Source organism: Tachyglossus aculeatus, unplaced genomic scaffold (assembly GCF_015852505.1).
Source record: "Tachyglossus aculeatus isolate mTacAcu1 unplaced genomic scaffold, mTacAcu1.pri scaffold_12_arrow_ctg1, whole genome shotgun sequence".
In the NCBI taxonomy this organism is placed as follows: Eukaryota; Metazoa; Chordata; class Mammalia; order Monotremata; family Tachyglossidae; genus Tachyglossus; species Tachyglossus aculeatus.
In genome coordinates this window covers 673,135-680,616 of record NW_024044858.1, presented here as the reverse complement: position 1 = coordinate 680,616, position 7,482 = coordinate 673,135, and the positions used below count along the sequence as shown (strand labels likewise).

Below are 7,482 nucleotides of genomic sequence, written 5' to 3'. Positions count from 1 at the left end.
TCTGCACCAAGGGTCCTTTCACCAGGGATCCTTCATCCGTGTTCTGCCTCTGGCGTGGAACTTCTCTCCCCCTTCATATGTGACAGGCATTACTCTCCCCAGATTTGGCGCTCAGTAAATATCATCAGTAAATATCGTTGATTGATTGAATCCTGCCCCAGCTGAGCCCTCATTTCCCCTACTCCCTCTCCCTTCTGTGTCCCCTCGTACTCAGATCTGTAGGTACCCTTTATGCACTTGATATTCATGCCACCCTCAGTCCCACAGAACTCGTGTACATCTCGTCTTGCCTTATGCTGTCGAGTCGTCTTGACTCGTAGAGACTCCAGGGATGCATCGCTCCCGGAACGCCCCACCTCCAACTGCCATCGTTCTAGTAGTGTATCCGTAGAGTTTTCTTGGTAAGAATATGGAAGTGGTTTCCCATTGCCTCCTTCCGCGCGGTAAACTTGAGTCTCCGCCCTCAACCCTCTCCCGTGCTGCTGCTGCCCAGCACAGGTGAGCGTTGATTTGTAGCAGATTGCCTCTCAATCACTCAATCAATCAATCGTATTTATTGAGCACTTACTGTGTGCAGAGCACTGTACTAAGCGCTTGGGAAGTACAAGTTGGCAACATATAGAGACAGCCCCTACCCAACAGTGGGCTCACTCGCTAGCCACTGGCCAAACTAGGAACGGAGTGGGTATGGCTCCGCTCGACTCTCCCTCCCGTAGCCGGGACCGATAGAGTAGTGGAAACTCTCCAGGTGAGATCCTGAGAGGGGACTTATGTACCTACTTGTAATTTATTTTAATGTCTGTCTCCCCCTCAAGACTGTAAGCTCCTGGTGGGCAGGGAAACATGTCTACCAACTCTTTTCTTTCCCAAGTGCTTAATACAGGGCTCTGCATGCGGTAAGTGCTCGATAAATTCATTCATTCACTCGAATGTATTCATTCACTCATCCATTCAGTCGTATTTACTGAGTGCTTACTGTACTTACTGAGCCCTTACTGTATGCAGAGCACCGTACAAAGCACTCCCCCTTCTAGACTGTGAGCCCATTGTTGGGTAGGGACCGTCTCTATATGTTGCCAACTTGTACTTCCCAAGTGCTTAGTACAGTGCTCCGCACACAGTAAGCGCTCAATAAATAGGATTTATTGAATGAATGAATGAACTCGGCAGAGTGCCATACAACCGTAAACGGGCACACAACAAGCTTGCAGGTCTTCAGAGGGGGAGACAGACATCAGTACAAATAAAGAAATGACAGATATGTACATACGTGCCGTGGGACTCTGGAGGGGAAGGGAAGAACAATGGGAGCAAGTCAGGGTGATGCAGAAGGGAGTGTGCTCCAGCCCAGAGGCAGGATGTGGGCAAGGGGTCAGCGGCGAGATGGGGGATATCGAGGCACGGTGAGAAAGTTAACATTAGAGGTGATAGAAGCGAGCGTGTTTGGTTGTGGAAGGAGAGTCGTGAGGTGAGATAGGAGGGGGCAAGGTGGTGGAGTGCTTTAAAGCCAATGGTGAGGAGTTTTTGTTCGATGCAGAGGTGGAACGGCACCAACCGGAGTTTTTCGAGGAGCGGGGCGACGTGTCCTGAACGTTTTCGAAGCAGAATGATCCGGGCAGCAGAGTGAAGTATGGACTGGGGCGGGGAGAGACAGGAGGCAGGGAGGTCAGCAAGGAGGCTGTTGCAGCAATCCAGGGGGGATGAATTGAGTACTGTAGTGAGTATGGGCTGGGTTAGATACAAGATAATCAAGTCAGATACAACTTCTTGCCCACATGAGGCTCACAGTCTGAATTGGAGATAGGCAGAAAGCCTCATAGCTAGGGAAGGTCGGCTAATGTTGCTGAGCTGGTGAGAGGTCAAGTTTGTTGATGGAGATTATTATTACTACTACTAATAATAATAGTGGTACTTGTTAAGTGATTACTATGTGCCAAGCACTGTTCTAAGCACTGAGGAAGATACAAGTTAATCCGGTTGGACACGGTCCCTGTCCCACATGGGGCTCACACTCTTAATCCCCATTTTCCAGATGAGGCAACTGAGGCCCAGAGAAATTCATTCATTCATTCACTCACGCATTCAGTCGTATTTATTATGCGCCTACTGTGTGCAGAGCACTGTACTAAGCTTGGGAAAGTATAATACAGAAATAAAGAGTGATAATCCCTGCCCACAGTGAGCTCGCAATCTAGAGAATGTTAAGTGTCTTGCCCAAGGCCACACAGCAGACGCATGGTGGACTCGGGATTAGAACTCACTTCCCAAGCGCTTAGTACAGTGCTCGGCACATGGTAAGCGCTCAATAAATATGATTGAATGAAAGAATGAACTCATGTCCTCCTAATTCCCGGGCCCGATTTGGATGTGATCTGCTTAATGATGATTAAGGAAGGTTGAAGCAGCGCGCCCCGGGAGTCCCCGGGCCTGGGATTCAGAAGGTGACGAGAAGTCACTTCACTTCTCTGGGCCTCAGTTGCCTCATCTGTATTATTTTTCTACAGAAACACTCTGGGCCTGTCACACCCACCACCACCCGCCGCCAAATCTCCAGTGGTTGCCTATCAACCTTCGTGTGAAGCAAAACCTCCTCAATGTCGGTTTCGAAGCTCTCCATCACCTCGCCCCCTCCTACTTCACCTCCCTTCTCTACTTCAATCGTATTTATTGAGCGCTTACTGTGTGCAGAGCACTGTACTAAGCGCTTGAGAAGTCCAAGCTGGCAACGTACAGAGACGGTCCCTACCCAACAGCGGGCTCACAGTCTAGAAGGGGGAGACAGACAACAAAACAAAACATATTAAAATAAAATAGAATAGACATGTACAAGTAAAATTAATAGAGTAATAAATATGTACAAACATATCTACAGGTGCTGTGGGGAGGGGAAAGAGGTAAGACCACCCACCCCCTCCCCAGCTATGTGCTCTGCACACAGTAAGTGCTCAATAAATACGATTGATGATGATGATGATGATGACTGCCCTCTAAAGAGCTTGCCGCTATCTTTCAGAACGCTTCACCCGGGGAGAGTTCGAACGCAGGCCCCCACTACCATAAATGATGCAGTCGAGTTTACCGCACGTAGGGAAATCGCAGGGATCAGCACAGCCGAAGTGCAACGGCTGAGCCTCACCCTGAGAAAACCACCTACGTGATCACGGCGTCTCCCCTGCCAGATGAACATGCGATGGTTCGCCACGGGACACCATGGTCCCGACAGGCACAGCACTTTTAAGTCACGTCTGCGAAGACACGGCCAGACGCAGCTCATGAAGCCACCTGCTAGGATCATTGTGAAACGTGAAATGCATTCGCCTAAGAGTTAAAAAGTTGCATGAGGGATAAAATTTGGCCGAAGGACTTCCCAGGACGGACAGTGTGCGATATTGTCATATCACCTGCTGTACTGAGGACCGCACTGGCCTCTCCTTCTCTCTGACTTTCCCAACTCCCCCATTCTGATGCTAGTAATTTTTTCCGAAATGACACTCCCTTAACCCCCATTGACGCAGTCTCCAAGAAATAAAATATCGTTACAATTATGCTATTTATTGAGAGCTTATCAGGGGTCTTCTCTACTTCTCCAGCCCAGCCCGCACACTCCACTCCTCTGCCGCCGCTAACCTCCTCACCGTGCCTTGTCCTCACCCGTCCCGCCTTCGACCCCCGGCCCATGTCTTACCTCTGGCCTGGACCACCCTCCCTCCTCACATCTGCCAAACTAGCTCTCTTGTACGGATTTATTACTCTATTTATTTATTTTACTTGTACATATCTAGTCTCTTTCTTTTATTTCATTAATCTGTTTTGTTTTGTTCTCTGTCTCCCCCTTCTAGACTGTGAGCCCACTGTTGGGTAGGGACCGTCTCTATGTGTTGCCGACTTGGACTTCCCAAGCGCTTAGTACAGTGCTCTGCACACAGTAAGCGCTCAATAAATACAATTGATTGATTGATTGATTCCCCCCTTCAGAACCCTACTGACAGCTCACCTCCTCCAGGACGCCTTCCCAGACTGACTCCCCCCTTTCCTCTGCTATTCCCTCCCTCTGCTCTACCCCCTTCCCCACCCCGCAACACTTGTGTCTATTTGTACCTATTTATTATTCTATTTTAGAAGCCATGTGGCTCATTTTAGAAGAGAAGCAGCGTGGCTTAGTGGAAAGAGCCCGAGTTTAGGAGTCGGAGGTCGTGAGTCCTAATCCCGGCTCTGCCATTTATCAGCTGTGTGACTTTGGACAGGTCACTTCACTTCTCTGTGCCTCAGTTCCCTCACCAGTAAAATGGGGATGAAGACTGCGAGCCCCACGTGGGACAACCTGATGACCTTGTATAATAATAATAATGATGGCATTTATTAAGCGCTTACTATGTGCAAAGCACTGTTCTAATGATCAGGTTGTCCCACAGGGGGCTCACAGTCTTAATCCCCATTTTACAGATGAGGGAACTGAGGCACAGAGAAATGAAGAGGCTTGCCCAGAGTCACACAGCTGACAAGCGGTGGAGCCAGGATTTGAACCCAGGATCTCTGACTCCAAAGCCCGGGCTCTTTCCACTGAGCCACGCTGCTTCCAGAACATAGCACTTCTCGTTTTCTTTCCATTTCTTTAAGACAGTATCTACCCCAGCGCTTAGAACAGTGCTTGACACACAGTAAGCGCTTAACAAAAACCATTATTAATGATGTGTCTATATCTATCATTTTATTTCTTTATTTTGATGCTATTGATGCCTGTCTACTTGTTTCGTTTTGTTGGCTGTCTCCCCCCTTCTGGACTGTGAGCCCTTTGTTGGGTAGGGATGGTCTCTGCTGGTTGCCAAATTGTACTTTCCAAGCGCTTAGTACAGTGCTCTGCACACAGTAAGCGCTCAATAAATACGATTGATAGAATGGGGACTGAGACGATGAGCCCCACTCGGGACAGGGACTAGGTCCAACCCGATTTGCTTGTATCCACCCCAGCGCTTAGTAGAATGCCTGGCACATGGTAAGCGCTTAAAAAATACCATAATTAGTAATTACTATCACTTGGAGCACTTGGACTCAGGAGGTCCTGGGTTCGAATCCCGGCTCTGCCACTTGCCCTCTGTGTGACCTTGGGCAAGTCACCTCACTTCTCTGTGCCTCGGTGACCTCCTCTGTAAAATGGGGGTCGAGGCCATGAGCCCCACGTGGGACACGGGCTGTGTCCAACCTGATCAACTTGTGTCTGCCCCAGGGCTTAGTCCAGAGCGCGGCTCCGTGGAAAGAGCCCGGGCTTTGGAGTCAGAGGTCATGGGTTCCAATCCCGGCTCCGCCAACTGTCAGCTGTGTGACTTTGGGCAAGCCACTTCACTTCTCTGGGCCTCAGTTCCCTCATCTGGAAAATGGGGATGAAGACCGTGAGCCCCCCGAGGTACAACCTGATCACCCTGTAACCTCCCCAGCACTTAGAACAGTGCTTTGCACATAGTAAGCGCTTAATTCATTCATTCATTCAATCGTACTTATTGAGCACTTACTGTGTGTAGAGCACTGTACTAAGCGCTTAATAAATGCCATTAAAAAAAAAAAAGAGCCCGGGGTTTGGAATCAGAGGTCCCAGCTCCGCCAACTGTCAGCTGTGTGACTTCGGGTAAGTCACTTCACTTCTCTGGGCCTCAGTTCCCTCATCTGGACAATGGGGATGAAGACCGTGAGCCCCCCCCGTGGGACAAACTGACCGCCTGGTAACCTCCCCAGTGCTTTGCGCATAGGAAGCGCTTAATGAATGCCACCTTTATCATTATTAATGAGAGCTTAATAAACAGCACCGCTACCTTCCTCTCCCCCTCTTCCCCCCTCCATCCTACCCGCCTTACCTCCTTCCCTTCCCCACAGCATCTGTATATATGTATATATGTTTGTACGGATTTATTACTCTATTTATTTATTTTACTTGTACATATCTATTCTATTTATTTTATTGTGTTAATATGTTTGGTTTTGTTCTCTGTCTCCCCCTTCTAGACTGTGAGCCCGCTGTTGGGTAGGGATGGTCTCTATAATGTGCCAACTTGAACTCCCCAAGCGCATAGTCCAGTGCTCTGCACACAGTAAGCGCTCAATAAATACGATTGATTGATTGATGTTTAGTTTTGTTCTCTGTCTCCCACTTCTCGACTGTGAGCCCGCTGTTGAGTAGGGACCGTCTCTATATGTTGCCAACTTGTACTCCCCAAGCGCTTAGTCCAGTGCTGTGCACACAGTAAGCGTTCAATAAATACGATTGATCGATTGATGTTTGGTTTTGTTCTCTGTCTCCCCCTTCTCGACTGTGAGCCTGCTGTTGGGTAGGCTCTCCCCCTTGTCCCCCCCTCCATCCCCCCAATCTTACCTCCTTCCCTTCCCCACAGCACCTGTATATATGTATATATGTTTGTACAGATTTATTACTCTATTTATTTATTTATTTATTTTACTTGTACCTATCTATTCTATTGATTTTATTTTGTTAGTATGTTTGGTTTTGTTCTCTGTCTCCCCCTTCTAGCCTGTGAGCCCGCTGTTGGGTAGGGACCGTCTTTATATGGTGCCAACTTGTACTTCCCAAGCGCTTAGTCCAGTGCTCTGCACACAGTAAGCGCTCAATAAATACGATTGATTGATTGATGTTTGGTTTTGTTCTCTGTCTCCCCCTTCTCGACTGTGAGCCTGCTGTTAGGTAGGCTCTCCCCCTCGTCCCCCTCGCCCCCCTCTCCATCCCCCCCATCTTACCTCCTTCCCTTCCCCACAGCACCTGTATATATGTATATATGTTTGTACATATTTATTACTCTATTTATTTATTTATTTATCTTACTTGTACATATCTATTCTATATTTTATTTTGTTAGTATGTTTGGTTTTGTTCTCTGTCTCCCCCTTTCTGGACTGTGAGCCCACTGTTGGGTAGGGACCGTCTCTATATGGTGCCAAGTTGTACTCCCCAAGCGCTTAGTCCAGTGCTCTGCACACAGTAAGCACTCAATAAATACGATTGATTGATTGATGTTTGGTTTTGTTCTCTGTCTCCCCCTTCTCGACTGTGAGCCTGCTGTTGAGTAGGCTCTCCCCCTCGCCCCCTCTCCATCCCCCGCATCTTACCTCCTTCCCTTCCCCACAGCACCTGTATATATGTATATATGTTTGTACAGATTTATTACTCTATTCATTTATTTATTTTACTTGTACCTATCTATTCTATTGATTTTATTGTGTTAGTATGTTTGGTTTTGTTCTCTGTCTCCCTCTTTTAGACTGTGAGCCCGCTGTTGGGTAGGGACCGTCTCTATATGTTGCAAACTTGGACTTCCCAAGCGCTTAGTCCAGTGCTCTGCACACAGTAAGCGCTCAATAAATACGACTGATTGATTGATGTTTGGTTTTGTTCTCTGTCTCCCCCTTCTCGACTGTGAGCCTGCTGTTGCGTAGGCTCTCCCCCTCGTCCCCCTCTCCATCCCCCCATCTTACCTCCTT

At 48.2% G+C, this 7,482-nt stretch overlaps 1 non-coding gene across 1 annotated transcript; it reads right to left on the bottom strand.

Moving 5' to 3' along the window:
• Positions 1–3,023: 3,023 nt before the first annotated feature.
• On the bottom strand, positions 3,024–3,187 carry LOC119922916. The gene has a single exon (XR_005448737.1). It is a non-coding gene; the product is annotated as a U1 spliceosomal RNA (small nuclear RNA).
• Between the last annotated feature and the right edge of the window lie 4,295 nt (positions 3,188–7,482).